The sequence below is a fragment of the Chlorocebus sabaeus genome, chromosome 10 (assembly GCF_047675955.1).
Source record: "Chlorocebus sabaeus isolate Y175 chromosome 10, mChlSab1.0.hap1, whole genome shotgun sequence".
Lineage (NCBI taxonomy): Eukaryota > Metazoa > Chordata > Mammalia > Primates > Cercopithecidae > Chlorocebus > Chlorocebus sabaeus.
In genome coordinates this window covers 43241438-43253934 of record NC_132913.1, presented here as the reverse complement: position 1 = coordinate 43253934, position 12497 = coordinate 43241438, and the positions used below count along the sequence as shown (strand labels likewise).

At 34.9% G+C, this 12497-nt stretch overlaps 1 long non-coding RNA gene across 1 annotated transcript; it reads left to right on the top strand.

Annotated features, from left to right (window-relative positions):
- The first annotated feature begins 7136 nt into the window (after window positions 1–7136).
- Window positions 7137–11189, top strand: LOC140712672 (uncharacterized). Its single transcript, XR_012094385.1, has 3 exons — window positions 7137–7237; window positions 8911–9056; window positions 9832–11189. It is a non-coding gene; the product is annotated as an uncharacterized lncRNA (long non-coding RNA).
- Window positions 11190–12497: the final 1308 nt, after the last annotated feature.

The following is a 12497-nucleotide window of genomic DNA, read 5'->3' as shown; positions in this document are numbered from 1 at the left end:
ATAACATTAGTTATAAATATTAAATTGTAATAGATGCCTTTTATCAAATTACATAAGGTCTCTTCTCTTCTTGGCATGCTGAGAATTCTTAACGGAGTGGTGTTGAACTTTATCCAATGCTTTTCTGTGTCTACTGAGATATTATTTACTTAATCCCCTTTTTGTTAATATAATGAATGACATTGATTCATTCAACTTTGCATTCCTGATACAAACTGTATTTATAATGCATTAAACTGTATTCATAATGTATTAATTTTTTTATGGATTATTGAGTTGAATTTGTTAAAAATTTGTCAAGAATTTTTGCATCTTCATGAGGGATATTAGTCTGTAATTTTTGGTTTTTATAAATCAACAATTCTTCATTAGGTTCTTACACTTACCAGGTCTCATCAGAGAATGTTGTATGTTCTCTCTTAATTATAAGGAGTGATGACCTGGCAGAAGTACAATCAATTCTGTCTCTTGGCTGGTGGATAATTTCAGTTCTCATGTCTCTTAACTCTTGATAATAGCAATGATTCCTTCCACCAAAAGGAATCATTCAAAGCTTTTCCTTCAGTGAATCAGTTTGGGCATATGTCTTAAGGAGAAATCGCAATACAACCCAAGCAACTTAATTATAAATTCTTTCACTGTGATGCTTCACTTACCCTTTATTGAGAGAATCAGGAAAATATCCTTATTCTTTGTAATCAAAATTCTGAGCGTTTATTGAAACACCCTCCTTTTTACCACCTTCTGTCAGACAGTAGAAAGGGCTTTGCAAGAAGCTTGATTAATATCTGGGTGTCTTGTTTAGTGAATACATTGATTAGAATTTCCCTACATAGGTCTTGAATGAGAATAAAGCTGAGAATTCAGAAGTTTCCCAGCTGATGTCCTGGGTGTTTTAAATTGTCTTCTAGTCCATAGGAACAGAACACTGATTTTTAATTCTGCTCAGTTAACGAGAGCCAGTGTGAGTTTGCACTTTCCTTGTGGGTTTACTTTAGGGTCAGGGTGGAAAATCTAAACTTAGGCAATAGAAAATAATATGTGCAGAAGGCATTTAACCACCCTTGTTTTTGGACGTAGAAACATTCCCTACCATTATCCTTCTCCTTAACCCTAGTTCACTCATGGTTAACTTTGAGTTGAATGATAAAAATATACATAAAATACAAAGGGATATGAGATAAATAATATTAAAATAATCTTCTGTAAGAAAAAGAGGTAAGAGCAGTCATAATCTACAATGGCATTTAAGAATAAAATATAATGTTTTATCCAGATTACAGTGCATTATTATTTAATTGAGGTCCAAACTGTCCTAATACAGACAGCAGATATATTTATTTTGACTTGCATTGTGTTTTAAAAAAATGTTTAGTTGATGTTAGCATTTACATATCATGAGATTTTTTTAAATAAAATTCCAGAATTCTAGTTATCTTGGAAAATTTGTCTGATCTAGGCCTATGCTATTCTGAAAATGATAAGCTGAGTGGTGCTGCAACCCTCAGATGTGCAAGTCTTATTTGTCCATTTTGTAACAGTCCACACTTGGGCAATCTTACTCATTTGAATCAACTTTCTGGCCTGAGTAGACACTTCAGCTTAAAATCCCTGACAAAATTAGTGATAGCTTTCTTTATTGAATTTTTATGAGCATACTAAAAAAAGCTAATTTCAGATCAACACAAATATTGGTTGATTCTCTGAAAAGATAAAGCATTTCCCTGTAGTGACATCTACAACTTATTAAAGGCCTTTCTAGAAAGGATAAGATGAAAGCATGGGGGCTCAAAGATGGAGTTAGTTTGTCTTCTAATTTATAAATTTCCTTCCTTCCTTCCTTCCTTCCTTCCTTCCTTCCTTCCTTCCTTCCTTCCTTCCTTCCTTCCTCCCTCCCTCCCTCCCTCCCTCCCTCCCTCCCTCCCTCCCTCTCTCTCTCTCTTTCTTTTTTCTTGCTCTGTCGCCCAGGCTGGAGTGCAGTGGTACAATCTCAGCTCACTGCAACCTCCACCTCCCGGGTTCAAGCGATTCTCCTGCTTCAGCCTCACGAGTAGCTGGGATTACAGGTGCCCACCACCATGCTCAGCTAATTTTTTGTGTGTTTTTAGTGGAGATGGGGTATCATCATGTTGTCCAGGCTAGTCTCAAACTCCTGGCCTCAGGTGATCCACCCACCTCGGTCTCCCAAAGTGCTGGGATTACAGGCGTGAGCCATTGCACCCGGCCCTAATTTATAAATTAATAATTACTTATTTCTAAAACAGTATTAATTTCTGTTAAAGATCAGATTTGGTAATTAGTTGGTAAATAGAAGCAGGAGGTATTAGGGGAAGATGGAAACCCATTGTAGATCAACGCATACATTTATTAACTTGATTTGTATACTTAAACTAGATTGCTGAATTTTGGCTAGAAATGTTTACTCCCTGAGCATGATTATAACACAAAACCAAGTTAAGAATACATGGGCTAGGCCAGGCATGATGGCTCACGCCTGTAATCACAGCAATTTAAGAGGCCAAGGTGGGAGTATCACCTGAGGTCAAGAGTTCAAGACCAGCCTGGTCAACATGGTGAAACCCCGTCTCTACTAAAAATACAAAAAAAAAAAAAAAAAAAAAAAAAAATTACCTGGCATGGTGGCAGGCGCCCATAATCCCAGCTACTTGGGAGGCTGAGGCAGGAGAATCGCTTGAGCCTGGGAGGCGGAGGTTGCAGTGAGCCAAGATTATGCCACTGCACTCCAGCCTGGCTGGTAGAGCAAGACTCTGTCTCAAAAAAAGGAAAAAAAAAAAAGAATTTATGAGCTAGCCTTCATATATTATCCTTTCATAATATTTAGTCGACTTACATAATTAACTCCCTCACAATAATTAAGTAACTAATTATGGAGCAAGAATATAAGCAATCATTCTGGTGGTCCATTTTTGAGGTCTAACAATGCCAAATAAATCTTATATTTGTTATATTACATGCCAAATGGATATTTTATTGGTGAAATTAACACCACAGGGAAGCCATCAGAATGTATCTACTAACAATCTTGTCCAAATATCTTTAACATATACATAGAAATACTGAAAATTCACGTGCACCAGTTATTAAAATTACATGAATGCTTTATCTGATTTAACTGCAATGAAATGGTAGAGTTTTATTCACTTAGATAAACAGTGAAATTAATTGGAGCTTCATAAAGGTTCGTGTGCAATGAGAGTATAAGGGAGCTCAGCGAGTTTATAGAAATCAAAAGAAAACTGTCTGATAAAAACAGGTAATTTTTGCAATAGATTTGAATCCTAGGAAGCAAGCTTTCTCTGTTGGACATCTGTGGCCTTTAAGGCCATTTTGTTTAATCTCTTTACTACACTTGTAAATTCAACCAAAAAAAAAAAAAAAAAAAAAAAGAAAAAAAAAATCCCTGTGTGATGAAATTTACTTTTTATTATTTGCTTTTGAGAACCAGGACTAAATTCCCAGGGCAGGCAGTTAATGTTGGTTAGTAAGATCTATGGTGAATGGCTTTTGTAGGTTTTCACTTCCTTGTGTGCCACTTAAGGAAGAAAAAAACAAAGAGTTTTCCCACGATTTTAGACCTTTTTGTAAGACATGCTGAATAATGATTAGAGCTCCATGTCTAACTATGGTAGTCAACTAGACTTCCCGCTGGGGAGTAGATTTTTATCATTTTACCAAACCCTCAGAATTTACCTAGGAGACTTGTGATGGTCTGAGTATCAAGTCTGTTCAATTGTTCCTTTCCACAGCTGAAACTTAGAGTTTGGGAGAATCTCTGGTGTTGGGGTAAATTTGGATGTGTTTTATTATGTGTAGTAATTCCAACGTTTAAGTGAATGATAGGATGTATTTGGAGTAAAATGGAGGAGAAATTTTGGATGCTGAGAGTTGATTATTTTGTCTTCCCATGGGCGCTGGTAAATTTAGACTTTCATGTTTACTGTGCTAATGTAAATTTGGTAATAAAACATATATGTGATATAAATTTTCAAATATTGATGCACAGACCCCATCAATTGTTCTTATTTCAGTTATTTTTATTTTTACTTTAATTTCGAATATGGTGGCAGTACTTGTCCATTGTTAAAGTAAATCTGACAGAAAATATGTGTTTAGAAGGATCTTTCTATGGCCTGAATTTCTTCTCGATTCTTTCCTTATCCTTTGGGGAGAATTCCCTGTCATGTCAGTCTTCTCTTTCTCTGGATGTTTATAAAATTCTGCCAAATATGCTAACATTTGGATAAATACATTGTTTTCAAATTATTCATTCATAGATTTGGCTTTTCTAGACACTTTGTGAGATCCCCAAGGATAAGACCATATCTCCCTCTTTTTAAAAAATCTATTATATTTTAAGTTCTGGGATACATGTGTAGAATGTTCAGGTTTGTTACATAGGTATACGTGTGCCATGGTGGTTTGCTGCACACATCAACCCGTCATCTGCATTAGGTATTTCTCCTAATGCTATCTCTCCCCGACCCCTCACCCCCTGACAAGCGCTGGTGTGTGATGTTCCCTTTCCTGTGTCCATATGTTCTCATTGTTTAGCTCCCACTTATGAGTGAGAACACGTGATGTTTGGTTTTCTGTTCTTATGTTAGTTTGCTGAGAATGATGGTTTCTAGCTTTATCCATGTCCCTGCAAAGGACATGAACTCATCCTTTTTTATAGCTGCATAGTATTCCATGGTGTATATGTGCCACATTTTCTTTATCTAGTCTATCGTTCATGGGCATTTGGGTTGGTTCCAAGTCTTTGCTATTATGAACAGTCTCCCTCTTTTTTTATTCCTGCTATTCTGACCCAATAGATATCTGATCATATAGGATCAATGAATACTTTGTTTTCATAGTTATGTATAAAAATATCTATGTTTCATTTTAGAGGTAACCTCTCTCTTTTTCTAACTTAATATTGTATTACATACAGAATATTTCTCACTGTATGTGATCACAATGATCTTGAGCAGCTTTGTTGAAAAGAATCATGTAATGCAATAGACTTTTCATATTTCACACATGTAAAACTGTAGGTAGATCTGTGTATAAAATCGAGGTGTATAACATCCATTCTCAAATCGATGTTTTTTTTTAATGAACTCTATCTCAAGAAAAGTTATTGTTTCATCAATTTCTGGCCATTTGGTTTTCTCTTACCCAAGGACATTTTTTGTTATTCCATTCCTATGGCTTGCTTTTTTTCCCCTGCCATCTCTGCTTAAACTTCCAAGAGCCACAGGACATTATTTTCCTTCAGAACTCCCACAATAAGGGTCACTTTAATGCTTAACAGGTTTTAGCTTACAAACTCAGTGTGTGGGAGCCAATGCTTTCCTCTATTTTCTTAAAAATCAAACCAGTTCTAACATGGAGATTCTCCTCCTACAAGACTATTTGGAAATTTAATCTGAATAATAAGACCCTCCCTAAAAGGGTTATGACAGTCACTCATAGAACTGAGATATAGGGAAGAGCCAATCATTGTCTCGCACTCGTAACTTTGGAGATTCCCCTTTAAATATGCAAGCTCTTCAACTACTTTGCTACTCTTGAGGCAGGGGATTCTATGAGCCTTGAAACTTCAATGGCAAGGACCTTATCTTTAGATATGTTTTACACATATCTGAATGATTACTGTTATTACAGAGGTAAAAAACACATCCTCTTACCTGTCTTAGGGATTCTCCTTGACTTCAGAAGCTTTCTCCCTCTAAGCTCACACTCCTGGACACTTGCCATTATCTTTCATATCTTTTACTCCATTACAAAAGTCAAAATTCATGAGGCAAGAACACACGAAACTGGTTGCCTATCTGTAAGGTAAGAAAGAGGAGGCTCTACAAGGAGAAAGAGGTACATTAACTTTCCCAGAGCCTCACTGCTTTTTGCCCCTTGAGATTTAACAGAATTTTGATCATAGAGACACAACTGATATGCCTCATAAAGCAAACAGCATTTTCTCCTTTTTTCAGTTTTCTTTTCTTTCTTTTTTTAAAATTTAACTTTAAGTTCTGGGATACATGTGCGGAACGTGCAGGTTTGTTACACAGGTATAGATGGCAAGCACCATTTTCCAAGGAGCTTGACATTCAGGGAGGTGTGGAAGAAGACTACTCAAAATGGCAGCAGGTTTGAATGGCCACAGAAGCAGCTGTTTTTCTTCCAAACCCAGGGAAAACAGAACTGTGGTGTAGTCTTGCTCTCTTGTCGTGGGACCCAGATGTGGCATATACCTCCAGACCTCAAACAGAAGTTCCTCTTCTAAGGTTAAATTTATACACTTTCTTAAATATGAACAAAATTAAAAAAAATTGTTTCAGCTCTGTCCACCTCCAACAGGTAGGCAAAATAATTACTGTGCTAGATCACAAAGTAAAAATGAATGCAACTTGGTTTTTGTTTCTTCCCCTTCTCTTTCTTTTCTTACCTTCTTTCCCCTATTCTAAATATTCTGTGATATTTATGAAAAGTTAGAGTATATTAAAAAGTTGGATGATGATTTACTAAACACTTGCAGTGGTCCTATAGTTAGATTTTGAACCAAGGAGAAAGCCTTAATGCAAAATTTACATCATCACAAAATATCAGAGTCTTAGAGATCCTGTTGGCTCATATGACTAATTTTAGTTAAAGCTGTAAACATGGCTCAATATTTTTAAGAAAATGATTATAGTATTACCTATATATTATCATAAGGTAAGAGATGATGGGTGGAAATTGTGGGGGATATCTGGTACAGAAAAAAATAGAATTTACTTAAAAATTTGCTACTACATTACAATTTATTTAATACCCACATTTAGTTATCACTTTGAATTATTTAAATCTTATTTTAATGTGAAAAAGGTTGAGCTCTTCTACATTTTCTTTTTCATGAATGTTTAATAAAAAAATTAACTTGGACTCCATTACACTTGTTCAAAATGCTTTTAAAAGATTTTTTTAAAGGCCTCTTTTAACATTAATACTTCAGTATACTGTAGTTGACACTTTAAAATGAATTAAACTGCTAGAAAAAATGGTACTCCCTTTGGGATATTTATCAAGCCACACAATATTTTAAAATACGGTATAATGCTTCTTGTTTCAGTGAATGAGAATGGTCTTCTTATATAATGCAGGGATGAAAGAAGATACTTAGAAAAATCAGGGAAGAGTGAAGAAGACACTTCGAAAAATCGGGGAAGATTTTCATCATAAGGTGCAGGCGAGGGCAAGAGTATAATATGTGTTTATGTGATACATAAGATTTACTTCTAAACAATCTAAGAGGATAAGGGATAAAATCATCATTCAGTTTCTAAGTGAACACAATATAAATAATATTTATGATGACCAAAGGAAAATACAAAATAAGAAATTAAAAGTCATGAGAAGATAAAGAAACTGGATCAAAATGAGAGTTCAACAAAGGGAGCAATGAGAAAACTAAATAGAAAAAAAATAGTAAATATAATCTCAAACTACAGATGCAGAGAGACAAAGTATAGGAGGAGAGGATGTTTTTTGCAGAAGGGGGTCCATGGACCTGTGAAGTGACCATATGGCCCTAGAGTGCCCCACCTTCCTTCTGGAGGCCCTTCTTAGTGCCGCCTTAGCTGGTATCTTGTTTTGTAGAGCACAGCAGAGAAGCCAGCATCTTCAACAGAGCCCCGGTTCAATTCTGTATTCTCTCACTATCTCCTGAACTCCTTTTTGGAGTTCCCACTCTTATTTTCATCCTTTTTGTAATGTAATATGATTTGCTCACTTCAAAAATTAAATCTGTGCATTAGACCTGTAACACTGTTGAGTTAAAATTAGAGAATTCACAAACTTTGATGGCAACGATACCTTGAATGATAAAAGTAAACACATATATAGATCTTATGGTGTTTTAAGCACTTTATGTATACTAATTCATCTAATCCTTTCAAAAACTCTGAGATATGTCTTATCATCATCACCATTTTACAGATGAAACAAACATACAAATACGAAACAAGTTATGAAATGGAGGAGGATGTGAAACTAGGCAGTTTAGCCTTCAGTATCTATATGTTTAATCTTTCTGCTATACTTCCCATTGTTTTGGAAATGGAAACTGAAGAGCAGATCATATGATGGCACCTGACAAAGTCTTATTTTATCATAAAAAATGCAGCCAGTGCTAAAGCTACCTACTTACCTTTAGCACTTCTTATCTAGGGTGAGTAATGGCATAGTCTACCATCTCATCTCATTTGCATAATACTTTGTTTCTCTCCCTATTTTGTCCTCTCTCTGCAGTTTTACTCTCAACTCCTGTGTTTGTTTCCTGGAGTTTTTGTAACCTATTACCACAAACTTGGTGTCTTACCACAACAGAAATTAATTCATTTTTCACAGTTTTGGAAGCGAGATTTTTGAAATCAAAGTGTTAGGGATTTTTTTTTTTTTCTCTAAAGGCACCGTAGAAGAGTCTGTTCCATGCCTCTTTCCTGACTTCTGGTGGCAGCAGGCAATCCTTGGCATTCTTTGACTTGTAGCGGCACCATTCTAACCTCTTTCTACATCTTTCTTCACGTGGATTTCTTCTTTGTGTGTCTGTCTCTTAAATATCTCTCTTCTTTTTAAGGAAACCAGGCATTGGGTTGAGAGCCCACCCTAATTCCAGGATGATCTCATTTGGGAATCTTTAATGTAATTACATCTGCAAAGACATCTATTTACAAGTAAGGTCACATTTAGTGCCAGTGTTAGGACTTGGCATATTTTTTGGAGACCACTATTCAACCAGCTATACCTTCTCCACATTTCCTCTATCATCTAATTCTACTTTTAGTCCTTTACTGTTAAATGGATTGACTGTACTTTAATTAAAAATTGAATATGTTAATAAATCCTACATATTTATTCATTGTGCAGATTCCTGAGTCTGAGTCTACTGACAAATATATCACATCCTCAGAGTAACTTGGAGTCTCTTAAAATTGTCTTGCTGGCCTCTAGCGGAGATTGTCCCTGTAAGCATGTTCCTTAAGATGGATGCCTGGGTCAGAATACATAATATAGTACGTATTGTACAAACTCTAGTAATATTGGTATTGGTGACATTTTAATAGAAAAAGGAATTTTGGTTTATCCTAAGATTTTTCATCAAAGGGGTTTAAGCTGACCTCTATTCAACTTCTTAAGATAAGAATTCTATGGAAAATTATATTGTAATATTTACATTTTATCTAAAATATTTATAAACCATAGCTTTCATACATTTATTATTTTCTGATATGATATTATAATCATAAACATAATTTTTATGCTTCAGTGTGTGGAATGAATGCTTCCAGTCAGACTAGAAACTTTAAATCATTAATTACCTCCCCAGGGTTTTGCTTCCTGTTCTAATGCCTTCAGTTTACTTATTACAATTTTAGCATAAACATTATTTTTCCTAAACCAGATTCTGTTTTTATTTTTCTGAGTCAATGTCTGATAGGTAAGATATTTGAAATTTTCTTTATGTGCTGAAAATAACCTCAAAATAATTTGGTAAGATATTGGATAACTATTATTTTTCTTATTTATAAGAGCATAACAACATAAATTATTTCATTGTAAGATGCAGCTTATTTTTTGTGCCACTATGATTCTGATTTTAGAGATGTTAAATTGAAAAAAGTGCCTCTTAGAATCAATTATCCTTAATTTCTAAATCTATGCATTAAAAATCCTTGAACCCATGCATTAAAAAAAAAAAACTTGTTTGTTATCTTTTATTATAGTGTGTTTGCCCTTGTTGCCTGGTTTGTTTTTGTTTTGTTTAATTAGTTTCTTTTCTTTATCCAGTTCCTTTTTATAAGCACGAGGATTCTGAGAAGGACTGCTCCTCCCACGTGCCACACTCTGGGGAGAGATGATCGGAATACCTTCTGGATCAGGTATCTCTGGTGATCATTTCACCTAGTTAAGATGAAGCTGGTGATACCTTTCGGTTGTTTCAGGTAATGTAACCAGGTTTTCCAGTGACTTGTGAATTAACAGGCTAAAAGCAAGTTTTCAGTTTCTGGAGAAGGGGTTTACAATCTCATTTGAGGGTGTTGGAGGAAAAATCCCTTCAGAAAATAAAGCATGACAGTAAGATTTTAGTGTGCAGGAAGTAAATTCAGTTCCTTTGGAGATCAGCATGCCTCTATTCAATCCTCTCCTTAATCCCTTATGAACCAGATCTAGCAGGGGGTTGGACCAGGAAATTGAGCGTATAGGTGATAAGATGAGGAGAGGCACTCCCCTCAGGAGTTAAGATTCAGGAAATTTGGTTTGCACTTTAGCCAGTACAAGGCATTTCACCAGGATGGAGAATATGTGCTCTCTTGCACAGAAATCCATGCCAGCAGTAAGTGATGTGGAAGGATTTAGTGAAATTTTGCCAATAACCCCAGGCTTACTGCTTAATGAACAGAACATTCTCCTGGGACTTTAAGAGGTCCTATGAAATAAGGGACATGAATGATGTACTTTCTTTTCTGTTAGGCTTAAGAAATTCTGTTCTGAGTGCAAATAGAGAGAATGATTTCCATCTTTCCTATTAGATAGCAGATATCTTTACATCTTGGATCCATTTAGAAAGAATAAAAATGTGAATGATTGAAACCTAGTCAGCCAAATGATTTATTAGAATTCCTGGAAGAAGACTGAGTAAACACAATCTCATTCTCTTTCTTTTTCTCTCTGTCAATTCTTCTTCTTGGGTTCCTTTACTATGGGATATAAATGAAACAGTGCGATGTAAAACTGGTATAATGATGATCAAGAGTAGGTCCCCAATAAATCTTGGTTATTACTGTTATTGGAGAGAATAATGAAATTTGAAGCTAGGGGGGAAAAAGAATAGTACAAACTGGAAATGAATTGGAATGAGTTGTGCTTCAGGTTGCCCTCTATTTGGTATTGGTACCTCAGTAAATCAGAGTTGCTGTGACCCGGGCTTTGATGTAAGGGTAGCAGAATGATTTAGAAAAAAACAGCATTAGATTAAAAGCCAGAGACATATTATAGTCCTAGTTCTTTCGTTTACTAGAGATTTGACCTTGAAAAGCTTAATTTGTTTAAATCCCGTTTCCTCATCTGAGAAATGAAGACTGATGATATCTTTCTTAACTCCATTTTGTGATGATCCAATGGAATAAAGTGCTGTCAAAATGTGAGGTGTTATTTTTTTATCCAAAAAATTCAGTGAATTTACATTTTATAAGTTAGTATATGCCATCTCTATGTCTTAAATCCCCACAGCCTCAGGCCAGGAAGGTGTCCTATTTTCATTGGCAGAATCCCAGTAACTACATAGTTGTAACTACAACTATTAGTTACAGTGAATGGTTATTATAATACTACAAAGATTGTTGTTGTTATATTTAATTTAAACCACTTATAACAAAAGTAATAAGTAGTTTACAATCACAGTCACAAAACAACCACACCACCACAACAATCAAACCTAGAGCAACTAAGGGGACAAGATGTACAGGGACTAGGGGTGTAGAAGAGCAATTTTGAAGAGGGTGTCAGGGAAATTCTCATGGCAAGTTGACAAGTTGAAACCTGAATGAGATTTGAAAGAGTTAATGGAGAAAGATGTGCATCTGTATGGGGAAAGAACATTCCACAGGGAGAGAGCAGCTAAATCCAGTGGCTCAAGGTGGCAACATACCTGATGTGTTCAAGGAGCAGCATAGCAATCAGAGAAGTTACTCAGTGGGGGACACTCACCCTTGACTTCTGCAAGTTTGATGATCCCTTGGATTTGCCTAATCCATCCTGTTACATATCAATACATATACTTATATTTTACATAGAAAATATATTATTTTAAAATATACTATTTAGGCATATATACACATAACTATACATAAAATATAAGTACATGCACACAACGCATATGTGTGTTGTGTGTATATACTACATATGTATATTATATACATGCACCTGTAGTATATATGTATATATATAATATATAATATTTTGATTGTACTATGTATAGCCCTTACTCCACAATTTTGATATCAATTTTTTCCAATTAATTGTTTTAAAAATATATAAATACGTTGTTGAGGATACCCCACATGCATTGTTATCTGGGCTGAATAGTTTCCAAATAATAATTTGAGTCAAGTATGTTATACAGAGTAAATTGACAAGATAATTGTTCCCATATATTGTTGTCTTAGTAAAAGTTTGGGGAGTATGCTACATAATATACTTACAATGAGGCATTTTGTAATAAATGTAAAATAATAACAAAGTATTACACTTGTATAAGTAGGATTTTTTCTTGCTATCTGGAGGAAATATTCTATCAAATATTAGACTTTTGCTCCTGGAAAAAATATATGCATAGATTTGTGAATATAGATAGATATCTTTATATAACTATTAATCTACCTATCTTTCTAGCTATATAATTATATACAAATACACATAAATGTGTTTATAAATGAAGTAAATAAAAGTTTCTT